Below are 11,336 nucleotides of genomic sequence, written 5' to 3' on the forward strand. Positions count from 1 at the left end.
CCCTGTATTAGCCACTCGCATCTATGGCCACAGCCCACCTTTTTGTTACTAGCATGTCCAATAAGTTGTCAGTATACTCATTCATGCATCATATTCTTTTACTAATGCCTCCTGTTTTCAGGACTTACTTTTACTAGTACTCTAACAAATAATTTACCAACGATGTTTAGACTAGTCCTTCACTGACCATATCATATATTTATATTCCTCATGCCTTGATAATCTTCTTCAAAGTGTTTAGAATCTATTGTCTGCAAACAACTTTTTCCTCTTGAATATAGGCACATTTTTCATGCCCTAGTATTCCTTTTCAACATTCAACCTAGTTAGGAATAACTTCCACAAAAACAAAAGAAAACAAAGAAAAAATAACTCCCACATCTTCTGCACCTACCTTAAACTGAAGATAAAAATCATGTTAATTTATTCTATTTTCAATTGATGAAAAAATTCCCAAGTGGGCCTTAATTCTGGAAGACATTCAAAATGCATTTCCCACTAGTGGGAGGGCATGAAAAGTTCAGTCATGGATGATTATTTAATAGCATTTCATTGAGGCATTGTATTTCTTAGAGTTTGTAAAATGTAGATGCTAATATCCCAGATGTCTATTTGACATCTTCACTTGAATCTCTAATATTCACTTTGAACGTATTGTCTATAACAAATGATCTCATCATCTTTCCTCCAAATGAATCCCTTCTTTCACATTTCATTTCAGGCCACATGGTCTGCCTACCCTCCCAAGATTTAGCACATGTCCTCCACATGATCACTCTCCTCCAGCCACTCAAGCCTCGTTGCTTTTCGCAAATATCTTACCGATTTCCTGCCTGCTTGATTAATCAACTGTCAATTTATCAAAAAGCCTTGTTAAACTTTCCAACTATAAAAGTAGAATTATCTATTTTTATTTCAACTCTATCAGAATTCCCTGAAACATCACTATCAAGCAAGTTAATATAATTAATATTTATAGAATACTTCATCCAACAATAGTAAAATACACTTTAGTTTCAGATCACAAGAAATATTCACCAATATAGACCATATTCTGGGCCATAGCACACATTAATAAAATTAAAAGTAAATAAATCATACAAAGTATATTCTCAGACCACAAGAAATTTAATTAAAAATCAATACAAGAAATATAGCTTAAAAATCCCCAAATATTTTGAGATTAAACAAAGTCTTCTAAAAAAACATATGAGTCAAAATTAAACTTCAAGATAAATTTAAATTAGTTTAAAACAAATTAAAAAGAATATACAAGTTATCAAAATTGTTTAGATGGAGTGCATAAATAGAAATTTGTAATATCTAATGGATGTATTAGAAAAGGAGGGTGATCTTAAAGCAATAATATAAGATTTCAGCTTATAAACTAGAGAAAAAATCAAGTTTAGCTTAAAAACATCAGAACATGATGTAATTGGAAATATTAATATAAAAATAATATAGAAAATCAATGACAATTAAAGGTGGTTTTTGAACAGATTATTAAAATTGATCAACCACTAGCCAAGCTAGGCAAGAAGAAAAAAAGAAAGAAATGGCAAATCACTAATATCAGAAATATAAGAAAGGTTATCACTACTTATTTAATGGACATTGAATGGATAAGAAAAGGAATATTAGTAATCAAGACAGTGTGTTATTAAAGAAAAAACAGATGAATACATTAATGGAACAGCACAGAGAGCCAGCCAAATAAATATAGTCAACTGATCTTAGACAATGGAACAAAGGTAATACAATAGAGCAAAGATAAACCTTTTAAACAAATAGTGACAGAACAGCTGGATATCCACACACACACGCATAAATAATTCTAGACACACACCTTATACTATTAACAAAACTGTGAACCCCCAAAAGATAACAGAGGAGAAAACCATGGCTATGGTGATGACTATAGACACAACACCAAAGGCACAGTATGTAGAAGAAATACTCGATAAGCTAAACTTTGTAAAAATTTAAAACTTCTGCTGCAAAAGACAATGTCAATAGAATAAAAAAATAAGCCACAGACTGAGAAAAAAATATTTACAGAAGACGCATCTGGCAAAGGACTGTTATCTAAGCTGTACAAAGAACTGAAACTCCACAATAAAATACTGGGGTAGGACATACATGTGTGGGGACAGGATGTAAATGGGAAATCTCTGTACTTTACTCTCAATTTTGCTTTGAATTGTCTTTGAATTTGTCTTTCTTAAAAAATAGAAATATTATGAACAATATATGCCTACGAATTTCATAATCTGATAAAATGGACTGATACCTTAACGTAAACTATCAAAAGTCACAAAGTGAAACAGATAATCTGAATGAGCTTGCATCTATTTAAAAAGTAGAATCAATAATTAATAACAATATAGAAAGAAAATACCAGACTAAGGTGGTTTCAATGGTGAATTCTATCAATAATTTAAGAACAAAATGATACCAACTACCTATAATCTCATTCAGAACAAGAATATATAAGCAGAGCAAATACTTCCTTCCCAACTGATTCTATAAGGCCAGCATTACCTAATTAAAAAGCATACAAAGTCTTTACAAGAAAAAAAATCTGCAGACCAATATCTCTTATCGAAAAAACAAGGAAAATCACTCAAAATACATTAGAAATTAAATTTGATAATATAAAAACATTATTATATATGCACCAAGTGAGACTTCTTTCAAGCATGCAGTGCTGTTTTAACATTCAACAATGAATAAATTTAATTTACCATTCAACAGGCTAAAGAGGAAAAATCATATGATTATGTCCAACGATAAGAATCATTTGACAAAATCCAACACACACTGATGATAAAAATCTCTCAGAAACTAGGATTGCGGGGAAATTTCTTAATTTTATAAGGGACATCTAAAAAAGTACAGCTCCCATCTTACTTGGATTAATATACATATATGTAATTCTCAGCTCTGTGAGAAGGCCTAAAATAAATGATACACCTTGTGGAAATGAGCACACCTATTATCCAGATATTGGTTTCTAATATTATTCTCCAATAATAGGAACCCTAGTTCCTATCAGAAACTCCAATAATAAGAACCACATAGAAATGGCTAATTCTACAGGTGAGGCAGAAATGATCCTTGTAGTACATCTCGTAGTGCCAAAAATAATTAAATGTTCTCATTCTCAGATGATAGATAGATGATAGATAGATAGATAGATAGATAGATAGAGATATACAGACAGACAGGTAGATGGGATATGGCAAACGGGTACATGATCCAACTGAAACAACTCCTAATGGCCAAACTGGACCAAATGAACAACAAAGTTAATAAAAGTAATATTAGATTAAAGCCCAATGTATAAAATAAATACCTATGAGTGCATGCTAATATAATAAAAGGACAGAAGAGAAAAATTCCCTATGAAGAAAAATTCCAAACGATTTATGTAGATTCTTTGTGCTGCACGTAGTGACTTACTACCCAAAAACACAGTATGGAAAATCTTTACAGGTAAGAAACCTGGCCAACACTACCTCAGCCAGATCAAGGTCAACATCACCAGTTATATATCATCTTGATAGCTTGTGCCTTGATATGATGTGATGAAAATAATACTTTGCTTTTGTGAATGTCCTCCCCAAAACCCATAAACCCCATCTAATCATGATTTAAAAAAACAAAAAAACATCAGACCACCATCAAGAGGGACATCCTACGATCTACTAATCAGGATTCCTCAAAATGATCAAGGTTATAGAAGAGGAGACAAGGAAGCTATACAACTAAATGTGATGAAATATTGTAAATAGGACCCTGAAACAGAGAAAAAATAAATTAAGTAAAAATTAAGGAAGTACAAACAAACTAAGTTTAATAAATGTAAAGTGTTGGTTAACTAATAATGTAGCATACTAAGGTAAAATGCTGGTACTAGGAGAAATTGAGTGTCAGGCATATGGGAAATAGCTATACTATCTTTATAACTGTTGTATAAATCTAAAACAATTATAAAAATAGAACTTTTAAAAAAATTACGTAACTGCATGATTCAAATAATCATGTATGAAGTTACCAGACTTATATCCGTTAACAGCCAACACTCACAACTATGAGCTTTTCTCTCTTTCATAAAAAGATAGAGAAAAGATAGTTTCTCTATCTTTTAAGTAAAATTTTGATAGATAATAGAAGCTTAGGGTCTACCTCCCAACTGTAAATTATAGTGGCTTGGAGTAAAATTTAAACAGATTTAGCCAATATTTAATTTGTTTAAATGATAATAAATCAGCATGTTATCCACCAAAGAAATCTGTAGAACAGTTCAACTGATAGAGAAATAACTTTATTTTCAAATTCCTAATTTTATTTTACTGCCATATACAATTTAGGTCTTCTAAATATCTCAAGAAATAGTTCCTTGCACTAAAATTCATTCTGGACCATATTATCAATACATCTACTACTACGTGCTTGTGCTCATACCACAAAGTAGTAAATACAGGACAGGCAATATGTCTGCCAGAAAATATCTTCTAAACAGGAAATATGCAAACTCTTGTCAAGAGAAGATTCAAGGCCATAGACATAAAAAAACAAATAAGAATTCACTAAAAAGAATCAGTTTAATTAACAAAGGAAGTAAAAACAATTTAAATACAAGATTATGGGGTGGTTAGTATTGTAGTATTTAATATACCATCTAAATTCAGAAATATATGGCATCCAATGGGTTTTACCTTTCATACCTGGCCTTTATAGACAGCTACTCTAAAGAAGCAAACTAGACTACTTAGACTATAGAGAAATAAAGTTTCCATAGATTGATCTAGTCTTGAAGTGGGTCATAAAATAGGAATGTAAATTTATGTTAAAATGAAAACGAAAGGATAATTTTAGGCATCATGGATAATAGAGATGGTAATTGTCAGTTCCAGGAAGAATTTAAAATGGATGTAAACTACCAATCTCACAAAGATGATTACATGGAGGTAAGAGGGGACTATGAATTTAGATATGAGAAACAGTTCTCCTGAATATTTTCAAACACTGAATCTCCATGTCGAATCACAGAAAAGAATGATTTGGTGATTAAAACATACATGACAGATATGCAGACATTAGCACTGAAATTAATGAAACAATATTCATAATCTAATGGTTGAAAACAATATCTGCAACAATTTGAATTATTCCAACAATGTAATCTTCCTAAATTCTTACTGAATTCTGGAAAAAATTCCAACATAAATGGTTTGATGAGACAATACATTTACTGAAGGCAAATTTTGTGTGAGTTTAACTTACATTAATTAATGTTCTAAGAATACTACTTCATTGTGATTAGTGGAGAAGTAGGTATAAATAGAGATATGCAATAAATTTTCAGACCTAAAGTAGGGTTTACAATATTGTGGTGTAGAACTTGTTTTATTGCTGCTTACATATATATAGACAGGCAGAGGTAAAAATATTCAAATGTGGATCTGAATACTCTAATTCAGCAATGTTCAAGCTTTTCCATCTCATAGCACACACAAACTAATTACTAAAATTCTGTGGCTCACCAAAAATATATTTTTGCAAATCTGACAAAAATAGATATAATCTTGATTCATTCATATCAGAAGGCTATTGTTGTGTTGGCTGTTTTCATTTTTTAAAATCTGACAATCCGAGTAAAAGCAAGTCAGTGCACCTGACTAAATTGTCAAGTATCACATGTTTTAAATTTCTTGCAGCACAGCAGTTGAAAATTGCTTCTCTAATTTGATCATTTTTCACATACTACTTTCACTCCATTATTTTTTACACTTCTTTTCTTTACAACCTGGCATGTACTGTGGCTGTTCAGGTCCTTATCTCCGGACTGAGTGGATTCAAGAGCCTTTTAACTGTTCTCTTTCCTAGCCTAGTATTTAACTCTTTTGCATTTCTGACAAATTTCATAGTGTAATGAAACTGGCACCTATTGCATACACGCTGAGCTCACATTCAGCATCCTCAATTTATGTGCAAAACATCAAAAGGCTGCTTTACCTAAGTTTTCCAAATTAATATCTAATTTTCCTTTGAGAAATATATTATTTAAGAATATTAATATTTTCTAAATTATTGAGCAAATTATATATTATCTATTTGCCTCAGACTCACACATAATAGAGCAGAATAGCAATACTTGCCTAACAGCATTCGTAGTAAATACTGACAACACATGTGAAACATTTCAAAGAGTGTTTTGCTCATAGAAATCTCAATTATTTCACTGAGCATAATGCTTTCCACTTCCACCCATGATGTTGCAAAGGGCAGTAGCTTCTTCTTTCTTTCTGCTGCATAGAATTCCATTGTGTAAATGTACCATAGTTTTTGGAGTGAAATAAGCCAGATGATCAAAGACAAATACCATATGATCTCACCTTTAACAGGAAACTAAACAACAAAACAAACAAGCAAGCAAAATATAACCAAAGACACTGAAATAGAGAACAGGCTGACAGGAACCAGAGGGGAGAGGGGAGAGAATTTCAGGGGAAAAGGAGAAGGAGTCACAGGAACTAGTATAAAGGACACATGGACAATAACTAAGGGGGGTGGAAATGGGAGGGAGGTGGGGAGCACTGGGGGGGTGGGCTGGGATGGGAGTAATAAAAAACTGTACTTGAACAATAATTAAATTTTTAAAAATCTCAATTATGAGCTACTGTTGTCATCTTTATGAATCTAGTAGCACTGATTGGTCTCTGATCATTTTAGCTTTCCCATCTTTGTCCTTATAGTACCACAAAAAGGAATATCCTCACCAGTCCTTTCCATGGATGCAAATTTGGTATCTGCTGTAAAATAATTTTCAAAGGCATTTCTGGCAGTAGTTCTTCAAATCACCTCATTTAATACCTCAACTATTTTTATACGTCAGCTAGGTATTTCCCATTGCATTCTTGTCATAATCTTGTTATGCTTGTCTTTGTTCAAGGCTGAACTATTAATGAACTTACTGTGTATGATTTCACCTACTAGACTGTAAGCTTGTTGATTTTAGTCTCATTTTTTCATCTCTATCCTTATCAGTTCTCCCAAATGTAAAAAACTAAGATCAAGTTTACATTTTCTCCTTATCATGTTCAACAACTTCTTACCTCCAAATCATACCCAATAATACATTATACATTTTCATCTTCCTCATATCACTTAGGGGTCACTGAAATTGTCACCTATTCCCATTAGGAAAAATGTTGAACATGAATTAATCCCCAAACCATTTAAATTCACTCTAAAATGTACTTGGCAGAGATACCTTTCAATGTTTTAACAAACCTTCAAAATGAAGATGCATTTTCTTTTATTTATATATTTACTTTAAAGATTTTTATTTATTTATTTTTAGAGAGAGGGGAAGGAAGGGAGAAGAAGAGGGAGAGAAATATTGATGTGACACAGAAACATTGATTGGTTGCCTCTCCCACATGACCCAGACGGGGACCAGGCCCACAACCGAGGCATGTGTTCTGATTAGGAATCAAACCAGTGACTTTTTTGCTGTATGGAAGGACATCCAACCAAGTCATCCACACTGTTCGGCAAGAGATACATTTCCTTTTTAGATACTAGTTTGTTTTATACCCTGCTGGTTTTCTACATGACAGCTATTCCCACTTTCAATTCTTTGCTGACAGAACCAAAATTTTATGTCTAGCACTCTTTTCACATGCAAGAATAAGTCTTTGTTTTTCTAAATGGATCAGGTCATTTTCTTATCCCCTTGTTTACACACCAAAATAAAAATACATCACAAGATTTTCAACTGTGTCTCAGGTGTAAAGCAAAGATGCATACATTTTGATACATTTTCTCAGAGAATACCTTTTACTCAAAGGTATGGCATATAAATTCTTATTATGTATTGAATAAGTACAAATGTGCTAAGGTGAGCATATATTATCAAACCTAATATAAAAATATTTAGAAAGAATGAGACCATTTTGAATTTATCATAAGAATACATGGTTAGCTTAATACCAAAAAATTCATTAATGTCATACATTATATTACTATAATAAAGGACAAAAGCCTCAACAAATGCAGAAAAGGGCATTAGACCAAATCCAATACTAATACACAAGAAGCCTCCCTAAAACAATGGGTACCTTGTGTGACATTAAAAAAAAGAAAATTTATCGTTAGGATACAAAAATGCTTTTGATTTCTGGATATTGAATTTGTAACCCACTGTTTTGCCAAATTCATTTATTAGTTTGAGCAGTTTTTTTTGGTAGAGGCTATCGGATTTTCCATGTACACTATCATGTCATCTGCAAACAATGACAGTTTTGTTTCCTCCTTTCCAATTTGAATGCTTTTTATTTTCTTTTCTTGCCTGATCGCTGAGGCTAAAACTTCCAATACTATATTAAATAGAAGTGGTGAAAGTGGACAACCTTTTCTTGTTCCTGATCTTAGTGGAAAAGCTTTTAGTTTTTGCCCATTAAGTATGATGTTGGCTGTAGGTCATTCATATACGGCCTTTATTATATTGAGGAATGCTCCCTCTATTCCCACTTTGCTGAGTACCTTTATCATAAATGGGTGTTGTGCCTTATCAAAGGCTTTTTCCGCATCTATTGATATGATCATGTGGTTTTTGTCTTTGCTTTTGTTTATGTGATGTATTACATTTACTGATTTATGAATATTGAACCATCCTTGCATCCCTGGGATGAATGAAACTTGAGCACCAATTTACACCATACGCCAAAATAAATTCAAGGTGGATAAAAGACTTAAATATAAGCCCTGACACCATTAAAGTCCTAGAGGAGAACATTGGCGGGAAAATCTCAGATATTCCATGCAGCAATATTTTTACTGATACATCCCCTAGAGTAAGGGACATAAAGGAAAGAATAAACAAATGGGATCTCATCAAACTGAAAAGCTTCTGGGAGGCTAAAGAAAACAGCATTAAAATAAAAAGGCAACCAAATCTATGGGAAAACATATTTGCCAATGATACCTTAAACAAAGGTTTATACAAAATATACAAAGAACTCACACAACTTCACTCCAAGAAGACAAGCAACCCAATGAAAAAGTGGGCGAAGGACTTGAACAGACACTTCTCCAAGGAGGACATACAGAGGATCCAGAGACACATGAAAAGATGCTCAATATTGCTTGCTATCAGAAAGCTGCAAATTAAAACCACAATGAGATACCACTTTACACTGGTGAGAATGACTATCATAAACAAAGCAATAAACAACAAATGCTGGAGAGGGTGTGGGGAAAAGGGGACTCTGGTCCACTGTTGGTGGGATTGCAGACTGGTACAACCACTATAGAAAATAGTATGGAATTTTCTCAGAAAACTAAAATTGGACCTGCCTTTCGACTCAGCAATTCCACTGCTGGGATTGTATCCTAAGAACCCTAAAACACCAATCCCAAAGAACCTATGCACCCCAATGTTCATAGCAGCACAATTTACAATAGCCAAAAGTTGAAAGCAACCTAGGTGCCTGTCAGTAAATGAATAGATCAAAAAACTATGGTACATATACACAATGGAATTCTATGCAGCATAGAGAAAGAAGGAGCTCCTGCCTTTTGCAATAGCATGGATGGAACTGGAGAGCATTATGCTGAGTGAAGTAAGCCAGGTGTTGAAGGACAAATACCACATGATCTCACCTTTAACAGGAAGCTAAACAACAAAACAAATAAGCAAGCCAAATATAACCAAAGACACTGAAATAGAGAACAGGGGGACAGTGACCAGAGGGGAGAGGGGAGGAAATTTCAGGGGAAATACAGGAGGGATTTAGAGGAACAAATATAAAGGATACATGGATAACAACTAAGAAGGGTGGAAATGGGAGGGAGAGGGGAAGCATGGGGGGGATAGGATGGGATGGGAGTAATAGACAGAAAACTGTAATTGAAAAATAATTAAATAAATTTTAAAAAAGAAAATTTTTGCTTTCAGTAGTTAATACTTTCATTTTAAACTGGGAATTGGATATGGTTGATATATATTTGGTTTAAAATGTAGAGCTTTAATGTTTATTCTAAATTAATCTTAAAATACATCTTTACTTAGTAACCAACCAGTGCTTTTGATAACGTTGTTGGCCACAAACCAGCAAATATTAAGAAGGGTCATTTGGTTGCATATTGGGAAAGTTAATTCACATCTTACTCTAAAAGCATATTCACATCGTAAAAGATTCAAACAAGAATCTGTGTAGAGGAACAGTCTGCAGTTATTTAACATAAACCTGATTTACAGTAATCTTTAACTCTTTCTACAAAATCTGGTATCACTATGTGAAATCACCACTTCTGGTGAATTAACTGATCAGTTATTAATAGAAAATATTAAACTGAAAATTTTAAAAGTGAATACTTGTACTGCCACAGAAATGGAATTATTGCTAATTTTTACTCTGTATAATTTTCCAGTTCATTGATGTGAAGAGATAGGAAATCTAAACAAAGATATCCAGTGGGGGAGGGGGCAGTCCTGTGATAAAGATGAAACAGATGCCATCAGAGCTTTGTAAATTAGCTGGGTGTTTTCAGTAACAAATAACATATAGCAGGTGTGCACTCATTACAAATATGTGTATCTGCCAAGGTGGAGGCACTTTAAAAGTGTTTTTCTTATACTGGAACAAGCTTTTGCTTAAACTGCAAGATTTTTACTTGCTAGAGAATCTGTTTAAAACAAGGTTTGCCCTTTGATTATTTATAGGTTTTATAAATTTTAGAATCAATTTTTCTTTAACATGGCTCAGATTTTTCAACTCTTGTGCACATAAAATTGAGTTGAAGTTCAAAAAAGTCAAAATATAAGAATAGGAAGACCTTATTCGTCCTGATAATGGGAAACTACAAAACACTAACAGCTAACTGCACATTTCATGGTGAAAGGCTGTGTGCTTTCTGACTGAAGATTACAAACAAAGCAAGTGTGCCTGATCTCAGAATCAGGAAAAAAATGTAAGTTACCTAGGTTGAAAAGAAAGAAAAAAATATTTCTATTCACAGATAAAACTCTAAGAAATATGCAAAAATAATCAACTATTAGAATTTAAAGATAAATTCAGCAAGATTGTAGGATAAAAATTAATATAAATGTCCAATGTGTTTATACCAGGGATGTCAAACTCATATTCACCAGGGGCCATATCAGCCTTGCGGTTGACTTCAAAGGACCAAATATAATTTTTGGACAGTGTAAATGTAACTACTCCTTAACAGTTAATTGAGAACTCAGTGCTGCTCTTGGGTAGAAACAAGGTGCTGGGCCGGATAAAACAAGGTGGAGGGCTGGATTCGGCCCATGGGCCTTG

Source organism: Sturnira hondurensis, unplaced genomic scaffold, assembly GCF_014824575.4.
Source record: "Sturnira hondurensis isolate 20B ecotype Veracruz unplaced genomic scaffold, ASM1482457v3 Scaffold0012012, whole genome shotgun sequence".
In the NCBI taxonomy this organism is placed as follows: Eukaryota; Metazoa; Chordata; class Mammalia; order Chiroptera; family Phyllostomidae; genus Sturnira; species Sturnira hondurensis.